Source organism: Lipotes vexillifer, unplaced genomic scaffold (genome assembly GCF_000442215.2).
Source record: "Lipotes vexillifer unplaced genomic scaffold, Lipotes_vexillifer_v1.1 scaffold439, whole genome shotgun sequence".
NCBI classification, from domain to species: domain Eukaryota; kingdom Metazoa; phylum Chordata; class Mammalia; order Artiodactyla; family Lipotidae; genus Lipotes; species Lipotes vexillifer.
The window spans coordinates 1,099,265-1,110,263 of NW_006798732.1; positions in this window are offsets into that span (position 1 = coordinate 1,099,265).

Sequence of the window (10,999 nt, forward strand, 5' to 3'; positions counted from 1 at the left end):
AATGCCGGGGTTACAGCGAGCAGCCCCACATGGATGCTGACATTGGGAGCAGCCCGGGCGTGGCCCGGCTTCTGAGTAACCCAACCTGCAGACCCAGTTCACCAGAAGGGAATGGTAGGTGTCCAGCGCTTTGCTATAGATCTTGCTTGCAGGCGCGAGGCCTTCTTTGTTGCAGGCGGGAGAAAGTTTGATACATCACGTCCAGGAGGAGCCCCATGATGATGAAGGATGGTCCAGCAGGTGAGGGGGCGGGAGGGAAGACTCGGCTTGTCTGCCTTCCCAGGGATCGAAAAGTGCCCCTTAGAAATCAGTAGACGGTCGGGGTGGGCTATTCATCTCGGAAAATTACCTCTTCATCACATGTTCATTACAGCCACTTGTGGTTGGTAATAAACTCAGGAGAGAAACATCCAGGAAGGCTTAGGAAAGTTACCCCATCACCTTAGAGGCAAGTTACATGTACAATAGTGAATAGAAGAGAGGAGCTTGCTTTTCATGAGACACGGGGGAAAAGATTCCACAGATGGGCCACAGAAGACCCCCCACCATTAAAACCAGGGTGTTAAAGCTACAGGCACAGTGCAGTATGAAAAGAGGAATTGTAGGATAGAAATTCTCGAACTGATCAAATAGTGTTTGTAATATCAATTTCTCACATGACAGTATTTTTACTTTTTTATTGTGGCAAAATATATAGAAAATTTGCCATTTTTTTCATAATCACATTTGTCTGAGTACATTTGTTTTTTTTTTTTGTCTGCATTGGGTCTTCGTTGCTGCACACGGGCTTTCTCTAGTTGCGGCGAACAGGGGCTACTCTTCGTTACGGTGCGTGGGCTTCTCATTGCGGTGGCTTCTCTTGTTGCGGAGCATGGGCTCTAGGAGCGCGGGCTTCAGTAGTTGTGGCACATGGGCTCAGTAGTTGTGACTTGCGGGCTCTAGAGCGCAGGCTCAGTAGTTGTGGGGCACGGGCTTAGTTGCTCCACGCCATGTGGGATCTTCCCGGGCCAGGGCTCGAACCCGTGTCCCCTGCATTGGCAGGTGGATTCTTAACCCCTGCGCCACCAGGGAAGTCCCTAAATGTCACCATTTTAACCATTCTAAGCGTATAGTTCTGTGGCATTAAGTACATTCACGTTATTGTGCAACTATCACCACCATCCGTCTTCAGAACTTTTTCATCTTTTCCAACTGAAATCTGTACCCACTCAATACTAACTCTCCCCCAGCCCCTGGCAACCACCATCCTACTTTGTCTCTATGAATCTGACAAGAATTTGACTAGTCTAGGTACTTCATATGAGAGGAATAATACAGTATTTATCTTCTGTGACTGGCTTATTTCAGTTAGCATAATGTCTTCAAGTGCATCCAGGTTGTAGTGTGTGTCAGAATTCCTTCCTTCTTAAGGCTGGGAAATATTCTGTTGTATGTCTATACCACATTTTGTGTATGCATGCATCTACCGATGGACAGTATTTTGACCTTCAGTCTCCTACATGCTAACTGCGTGGAAAGGTGGAAAATAAATGAGGCGTCTGTAACGCACTTTGCATAGCTGGAAGGGAGTCATTACCCCAGGCGGTGAGTCAGCGGGCAAGCTCACCCCAGATGTCACTGCTCACGGCTGGCTTGAGAAGCGATGGAAAAAATGTGACCTAAATGTCCATTCGTATAAAAACAGATATGATCAGGGTAATGTGAGTGGTGATGTCAGCTTTTCTGTCAAGAAGCTCCCAGCAACAGCGTTTTGAAATACCAGAAATAATGGCACCGTGGTATACACTTATCTGGCAAGGGTTTACATGCATACACTGAGCCTGCGTCCACTAATAGTGATGACGGTGATATTTAGTGCCGGTGTTGATGATTCTATTTTCAAATTAGTACTGTGTTTATTTCAGAAGAGCTACCGTCTTTCTAAGTGGTGTATAAATGCTTTTAGGATGGAAATGTTCAAAGTGCTAAATCACTGGGGAAGGAAACAGTGCAGTTTTGCTTCCTCCTTTGTTCCAAAGTCTGCCTTATTAGGGTCCTAGTAAAGAGTTAAATTTCTGTTCAACTAAAAGGGAAGCCAGGAAACAGGGGCTACCAACAGGCTGACCATCAGTGGGCAATGGCTTGAATGTGTGTGTCAATCAATAAACAAGAAGCATCACTGTCTATCAGCCTGCGATCCTGTCTCTGAAACGTCCCCATTGCCTTTTTTTTTTTTCCTTGCGTTATGCGGGCCTCTCACTGTTGTGGCCTCTCCCATTTGCGGAGCACAGGCTCCGGACGCGCAGGCTCAGTGGCCATGGCTCACGGGCCCAGCCGCTCCGCGGCATGTGGGATCTTCCCGAAACGGGGCACGAACCCGCGTCTCCTGCATCGGCAGGCGGACTCTCAAGCACTGCGCCACCAGGGAAGCCCCCCCCCCCCATTGCCTCTTTTGATAAGAAACAGGCTACTCCCAGCCCTCGCCGCCCTTGGTCCCTCACACACCAGCTTCCCTCCCCGCTGGCCCCCGTTGCAGACTGAATAGGATGCAGGTGTCGTTATTCAGGGTCTGCTTACTCAGCAGAATGGAAGGAGAGAAGAAAAGTTCAGCTCCACATGTGCAAGGAAGCAAATGGCTCTCCAGGGCGGAGAGAAAACCCCAGCCAGCATTTGTGTAGGAAGAGCTGTGTGCTGGGGGAATATTTCATTCATTTGAGCTAGTGAGGCAGCAAAGGGGGTGATTAACATATTATTCACCTCAAATCAGGATCCTGAGGGAACCAAGAGAGATGAATCCCTTTCCATCCCTCATGGGATCCCCCAGGGAACAGGTCCTGTCGTTTTCCTTTGTGCCTCTATGTTTATTAATAAAGAGCTGGACCGATGTAGACCTTTCAGGTGTCTTACTCACCACATCTGGGCTGAGCAGGTGAAACTATTCAGGGTTATCCCCCATCTGGGACAATTTCAAGCACATAACTCATGGAAGTCTACACCCTTCACAAACTGACCCCATGCAGATCCTGATGCCATGCAGTGGGAATGGCACGCATCACCAGTGTGGTGTCCTAGTCCCTAGAAGCAAGAGTTGGAAGAATTCCTTTAGAAAAGCCCATAGCTGCAGAATGCCAAATGCCCTGCTTCACTTTGGGGGACTTGAAATTCCCACCCGGCTATGAGTCAAGACATCCCATGCTCTGTGCTTTCCTGTACACTGTTCCTTCCTGTAGAAAGTTCTTTCCTCACTTCTCCCCCTAGAGATCACTTGCTCACTGTTCAAAATGCATCCCAAACTCTCTGCTCCTCTGGGAAGTCTCCATGGGCCTCGCCAAGCATTGAATTGTGTTATCTCCCCTGATTCCAAATCCATGTATTTATAGATACCTCTGCTCTGCCGCCTGGAATCTGCTCACTGCACTGAAATTCTCTCTGTCCCTCTCTCTGTCTCTCGGTCTCTGCCTCTTTCTCAGAAGACATTGAGTATCTCTGGCCTGGGGACTAACTGTGTGTTTGGCAGAAGGTAGCTGTTGAATGAATGAACAGTAAATCACCATGTACACCCAGAAGGCCATGTGGAGTTGCAGAGCTGGGACACAGAAAGGAACAAAGCATTAATCCACCTGCTTATCAGTTTAGTTGGCTGCCACCTGGCACAGAGCTGAGACCTGAAAAAAATGGGATTTAATCAGAAGGGAGGGACTTTAGGCCTCCCAGTGCCTGGGCCCCACTGCTTTCTCCACCTGCCGCACTCGGATGAGCCCGCCTGCGGTGGGGTAAGGACACGCAGTCACCGGTTTACAGGTGTTTCCAACACACGAATGTCTGCACCACATGTTTTGGGATCTCCGGGAAGCTCAGCCATCAGACGTCATGTCGCGTTCTGTTCTTGTCTGTCCCCACCGTGGAGAATCCAGCCCTTCCCCAGCCCCTCTCAATCCCTCACTGCCACCCTCCCCGCGCAAATTCACCCCTCAGCCTGGAAGCAAGCGGTTTAGCACAGTGCAGGGAACACCTGAACCTCAACAGACTTGAGCTAGAATTTCCTACTTGAGACTTCTGGTGGCCCCGCAGAGGACCGCTATTCGGGAATAATTCTGTGTCAGGCAAATTCCAGGGGGTCTCCTATTTGTAAACGGGGACTCTTTCCTCAACCCCTTGAGGACGTTTGCACCCAGCAACTGCTGCTCCGGGGATGGGGAAGAGACGGTCGCTGAGGACCACTGTCAGCTGCGGAGCGTTAAACAGTCGCACGTGTTGCGCACACGCACCATCACGGCCACACACGCACACACGGTGCGCGCACGAGGAACGCGCTCACGTCACACGGACGCACGGCGCACCGCGCACACCCCAGGGCTTCCGAGACCTGGCTGGGCTCTTCCTACAACTGGCCAGCAGGGGGCAGCATTGCGAAGGCTGGAGGTCAAGGACTTCGCGTCAGAGGCGGCGAGGATTAATTAACCGGGCAGGCTGCGTCCAGTGCGTATGTGTCCGGCCCTGCGCTGGGTGCTTTGGCGCCCGCGATGAAGAAAACGGGAACACCTCACCTTCCTGCCAAACCTCTCCAGAGTGGGCTTCATCCAGAGCCAGCCATGTGGCCGCCTGGCTGAGGCAGGAAGGGTAGGGGAGTTGCTGCCTTAGATGCAGACGCTGGGTTTGTGATGCTGGGCAAGCACGTCATCCCTGCCCCTTTCCTGAAACACGTAGTGGCCGACAGAAAAGCATCACCCAGTAGAGCTGTAATGTGAGCCACATACAAGCCGCATTGGTGACCTTCGGAAAGGAGAAGCAGGTGCAACTAAGTAAGTACTGGGTTCTATTTAACCCAATATTCTCAAGTAGTATTTCCATGTGTAATATACAAATACCGGGCTACTTTGCATTTGTTTTTTGAAGCCTTCAAAGCCGGGGCGTAGTTTACGCTTTGACAGTGTACATCCCCTCGAGGACAGCACGCCACAGGGGCTCCTCCGTTTGCAGCAGGCCTGGCGGCCGTGGGAATCCGCCGGGCACTCGCCCAAAGCCCCCGAGCCTGGGAGAAGGGACGAGAAGCCGCTCTGTGCCCAATCCCCACAGTACGAATCTGGTGTCGTTCAAGACTTGTCACCAAAGGACCACATGCCAGCCAAGCCCATTTCTTTTCCTCTTTCCAGTGTGCTCCCTATACCCTCCTCTGCACACACGCACAGGTACACACACACACAAATACACACAGACACACACACAAAATGTTTGGAACCTGCAGTCCGAGTTTCCTCAGAGGTCTCTTTTATTAAAAAATACACAACAAAGGGACGGAAGGGTGGCCACTGTGCAGAACAGGATGGAGGTTCCATTAAAAACTAAAAATAGAACTACCATATGACCCCGCAATCCCACCCCCGGTCGTATAGCCAGAAAAGATGAGAACTCTGATTCGAAAAGATACCTGCACCCCAGTGCTCATAACAGCACTATTTACAGTAGCCAAGACATGGAAGCAACCTAAGTGTCCATTGAGAGGTGAATGGATGAAGAAGGGGTGGTACATATATACCATGGAATACGGCTCAGCCATAAAAAAAGAATGAAATAATGCCATCTGCAGCAACATGGATGGACCTAGCAATTATCAGGCTGAGTGAAGTGAGTCAGACAGAGAAAGACAAATATTATATGACAGCACTCATATGTGGAATCTAAAAAATAGTACAAATGAACTTATTTACAAAACAGAAACAGACTCACAGACATAGAAAAGAAACTTTTGGTTACCAAAAGGGAAGGGAGGGGGGATAAATTAAGACTATGGGATTAACAGATACACACTACTATATGTAAAATAAACAACAAGGATTTACTGGATAGCACAGGGAACTATATTCAATATCCTGTAATAACCTGGGAAACAAACACAGTAACTTCAAATGGTATCTGCACCCATGGTCATTGCAACATTATTTACAATAGCCAAGATATGGAAACAACCTAAGGGCCCATAGATGGATGAATGGAGGAAGACTGTAATAAATATATATATATGGAGAGAGCTTTGGAGGAAATGCTGTTTTTAATTAGGTAATTAAATTTTCCAGATGTCTCCTCTGATGTGTGTTAGCTGGCCTTGGAAGTATTTCTAAACTTCCAGAACCTCTGTTCCTTCACCTGTAAAACAGGAATAAAAGTATCTGCGTACCTGGCTCGCAGGAGTGTGGTGAATAAGGGTTTCAGCTTTGGCTGAAGGGGGTTCGGGACTGTGAAGGCTCTGAGGTCGCCGCCCGCCCTGTAAGCGAGGCTGTCCCGGCGTCACAGGCGGCGGCAGAAGACAGAAGCATCCCGGGCCGGGAGGAAGGGCTGCGCAGCTGTCAGCAATGGCACTTAGCGGGGTGCCAGCGTTTTCTTGCTCCGGATCCAGATCCCTAACCGCCAATGGGCACGGGGCGGAGCAAAGAGGGCCAGGTGACACCTGCCGCGGGACAGGAGCCCTGCGCTTAGGAGACGCGTGTGGTCGGAGGGGCGCTCAGCCTGAGCTTGGGCCCCGAGGGACACGGTCTTCATCCCGCTGAGCCGTCAACAAACCTGCCCTTTGCCCGGGTGACAGACACTGTCTCTGTCTTTCCAGACTGTTCATTCTGTAAACATCCTTGGAAAGCTGGTCGAGAGCAAAATCTAGAACAAGAGCAGTCAGCAGAAGGGCAGGGTGCCCACAGAGAGCTGTCCCCCGATAAAAGCGCCATGTGAAGTGTAGGTACTGGGCGTCCATGTGGTGTTCTTGCTGCGCGGATGCTGACATCTGTCCCCTGTGAGGGGCGGGGCCGAGACCACCCCACTGTGCTGCTTATGCGGATGCGGAGCTGTGGCAGGAAGAGGTGAGGCCGTTGCCCCAGGCCACCTGGCTACTTGGTGAATCGCTGAGTCTAACCCTGAGAAATCTGGCCTCCGGGGCCCCTGGCAGGATGATCTCTGATGTCACTCGAGCCCCATTCATCCCCATGACAACCTGCAAATTACAGCACCGGAAGCACTCAGCAGTCACTGCCCTTAGAAACTTCGGAAGCTTCCGAGACTGAGCACCTTTGAAAACACGTGAGAGGTGTGCTGAATAACTGGGCTGCATCCGGTCATCGTGCTTGCAGGGGTGGCAGAGGGCTGCAAGGGCGCTCAGGACACCCAGAAGCAATCCAGACCTGGAGCCGTCCCGGCTGCGGGAGGCGGGGGCTGTTGGTCAGCCAGCCGCACTCATGCCTGCACGGCCAGAGCTGCTCTGTCCCCCAAGGTTCCGTACCCGAGGGGCAGTTGCTATGCAGTGAAGGTGGCCAGGCTCGAGAGGTCGAGGGGTCTGGCCTGAGGTCTGTCTTCGTGCGTCAACAGGTGTCGGCAAGGGGCTCTTGCCCGGGAAGGGCTCTGGCCGTGCCCCTGCAGGGGCGGGGTGCCTGCAGGAGCCCCAGGTCCTGCCCCGTGTCCTCCGGGGCTTGTGCTCGGCCTGGCCTTTCCTCCAGGCCGCAGCGTGACTGCTGATGAACTTTGATTGAATAGGGCTTTGCGAAGATCTCCGCTCGCGTTATTTTATCTGATCCTCGTGAAACCCTCTCTATGACAGCATGCTAGAGTCACACAGTAAGTGACAAGACGCCTACTCGTCCAAGGCCCCACTGGCTCTAAGGCCCGTATATGTTTTTCACAAAAGGTTTCTGGTTATCTGCATATTTTCACAAATCAAGTCCGGGTCCAGCAGCAGAATCCCTTAAGAGCCTTTCTTTCGTGCCAGCCCATTGCAGCAAAGTACCTCGACCCAGATCTTAGATGAGTAGGTCTGGGGGTTCTGTTTGCGGGAAAAGCTGCCAGCCCTCCCCGCAGCCCCGAGGGATCAGATGCTCTGGACCAGCTCGCTCCTCGGCATGAGCCGACGCTGCCCTCTGGTGTCTGAACACCGGCTGGACACCTCCTCTAAGGATGCTCTGGACGGCGGCCCCGTCATCCCTGGAACTACAGAACAGAGCCACACCTCTGAGCCCTGAGCAGTAGGCCACTTCCCAGCGTCTGCCCACACAGACAGCCAGGCGCTGCCTGCAAATCCCAAGCATGCCTGGCCTGAGCGGAGCTGGCAGCACTCTCCAGCAGGCTCTGCTCTACAGAAGGGCTTTTTTCTCTGGTGGGGATTTTGGGACACCCTTTGCCACAGTCGGTCATCCCCAAAGGCGTTTATCCCAATGGCCAAGGGCCAGTGTTGATATTTGGCTGGAATGCCAACTCGGATTCCATGACCCTCAAATGTTCTCTGTATTTCCTAGTCTCTCCCAAGTGACCATCCCTTTAGAAACCAAGGATATTTCCAAAGACATGAATCTGAGCACTAAGAAACACAGCAGCTCCTTGTGTGAGGCTTTTGGAGAATATGCCCAAAAAGCAGAGATGCCTCTAATGATTTTTAGCCTTTGAAGTAGTGTCAGAGGAAGGCTCTGAGGTCAACTTGACCCTCAGGTATGAACTGGGCGGGTGAGAGGTGAGATATCCCAAGACAACCAGCCCAGGTCAATCTAGCACTGATGGTTGCCAGGCAGGCATAGGGTCAAAGGGCAGAGAGTCAATCTCTTGAGCACACACTCTCTCCGGGTGATTCTTCATATCCCTGAAGGCCCTGACCTCAGGCATTTGCAAGTTATAAAAATTCGTGCATGCCTTGAGAGCACACGATTCTCCCTGTAAATGCAGCAGCATATAATGAGCAATGGAATTTGCCCATGTCCCAGTCAGCAGCTTTGTCACTGTCATGCTGTGTTAACAATCAACCAAGAACATTTCAAGAACATACACAGTAAGCATTGGTTTCTCACTCACACTTCCGTGGGTCAGCTGAGATTACCCTATTTCAAGCTACAGGTCTTTGGATTGACTGGGGTAAGAATGCCGTTCATTCTTCCAGAATGAGGGGCTGCTGGGGTGTATTTTCATGGCAATGGGAGTAATCCAAACATCACACCCTGTGGACCCCAATGTGCCTTTGAACTAATTGGTGGGTGGAACACACAGAGCTGTGGGGAGGCCCATGCTGGGCTGGCTCCCTAGTCAATGATGTACTGAGACCCACCAGCTTCAAACCGGAGGATTTATGTGCAGCCTCAGAAAAATGACCAACTGCCACTTTTCATAAATATCACTCAAGAACAGACAAAACTGTGTAACCAACTTGGCAAAGGCTGAGGAGCGGCCCAGTTTCCTAGGACTGGGAGTCTCCACCCAGGCAGGCGCTCGCTGTTGTCATTGTGGGGTTGCCTGTGGAGATGGCCGCTCCGTGGGAATCGTGGTTCTGATCCCAGAGCTCACTCGAAGCAGGTGGCCCAGTGGAGATTCTTCAATAAGCCATGAGCAAGGCATACTGAAGAAACCTGCCCCAGACAACCACCTGTTATTTTCATAAGAAGATGTTTTCTCTCTATTGCATGTGATGGCAGGATCTAGGCAATGATTCTGTGACTTGAAACGTCTCTGGATAAAGAAAAAAAATGAACCCCTTCACAGACACCATCCATCGGAGGTACCCAAACTTAATAAAGATGATCTACTGTAAATGAAATAAATTCTATAAACTTTAGCTGGTTATCCTTCCTAGTACAATCTTATGTATGTGGATTGTATCTGAACCAGATATGATATGGGCATGACTATAACTTTGACAGGGGACCCTCTGAGAGTAACAGACACTTATAATAAAGAGAGTCATTTTAAAACATTGGTATAACCTGTGTGGCACAATATTGGTGTGACTCGAACTCAGAGTTCTGTCCAAATTCATCCATGTAGGGCTTCCCAAAGCAAAGTAACTCTCCTGACAGCTTGTATACAAAAAAGGCAGACCCTATGGTAAAATTACAAAACTCTCAAAATGAATCCTCCCAGGACCCATCCTACATTTCTTATCCTTTCCCCAATAGCCGTCGTAAGTTCCCCTTTTGCTTTCACTTGTAACAGAACTCTGATTATATTCAGATTCATAATGGTGTCCAATTTAAAGGATTACATTTCCCAGCCTCCCTTGCAGCTAGTTTGACCATGTGACTAAGTTCCAGCAAATGGAGTAAAAGCAGAAGAGTGTAGGACGTCCTGGGAGCCTCTTTAAAGGAGGCTAACCTACCTGGGAGAAGTCTTCCTCCTGTCAGCTACCTGGAAAGTGTCCGAGATGGCTGGCACTCTGGCAGCTGTCTTGGACCATGAGTTTACCTCGAGGATGGAAGCCACCATGTGAGGATGCTGGAACAGAAAGACGTAAGGAGCCTGGCTCGCCAGTTGCCATGGAGCTGAGACGCTAGCCCTGGACTGCCTGCCTCTGAACTCCGTGGAACTGTGAGAGACATAAGCTTTTATCTCATTTAAGCTACGTTGTTTCCAATTTTCTGACATAAGCAGCTGAGCCTGATTCTAACAGATGCATTTAGTATGGTAAGATGTTACCTTTGAATTTCCTAACTGGAGGCTCATTCTCTCGTCCTCCTGGGATGAAGCAAGCTAAGATGAACAGCATGCACTTTGGGGTAAAGAACTAGGTTTAAACCCCTCCCCTGCTGCAAGCTGCATCTGTAAGCAATTATTTGTCTTCTCTGTACCTGTTTGTCTTTTGTAAAGCATTGTACATTAAATTAATGCTATAACCTACCTGGCACACAGTAGGGACCCAGTGATGTTGGTTTCCTTGTTTCCTTCCATCCCCATGTTGAGCACTTAATTTTAAACACTCAGAAGAAACTCCAGGTAAATGCACATTTGGGTTTGTTTCTACACGAGCTGACCCTGCTGTGATACCCTTTGAAACTCCAGTGGGGTGAGGAGAGGTAAAAACAACCAAAAACAATGCAGCAGGAAGCACGGAACAGAAGGAGGAGCCACGAGAAGGAACAGCAAACAGAGCCTCTATGTGATCCGGCACAAACCTCCTCTACGTCAAAGAGGAGCTGGGCTCTCCCGCTGAATCCAGACGAAACACCTACTGGGCCTGGGAGGAATAATGCTCAGTTTTTCCACGGAGCTGTTGTCCCCCGAATGCCGA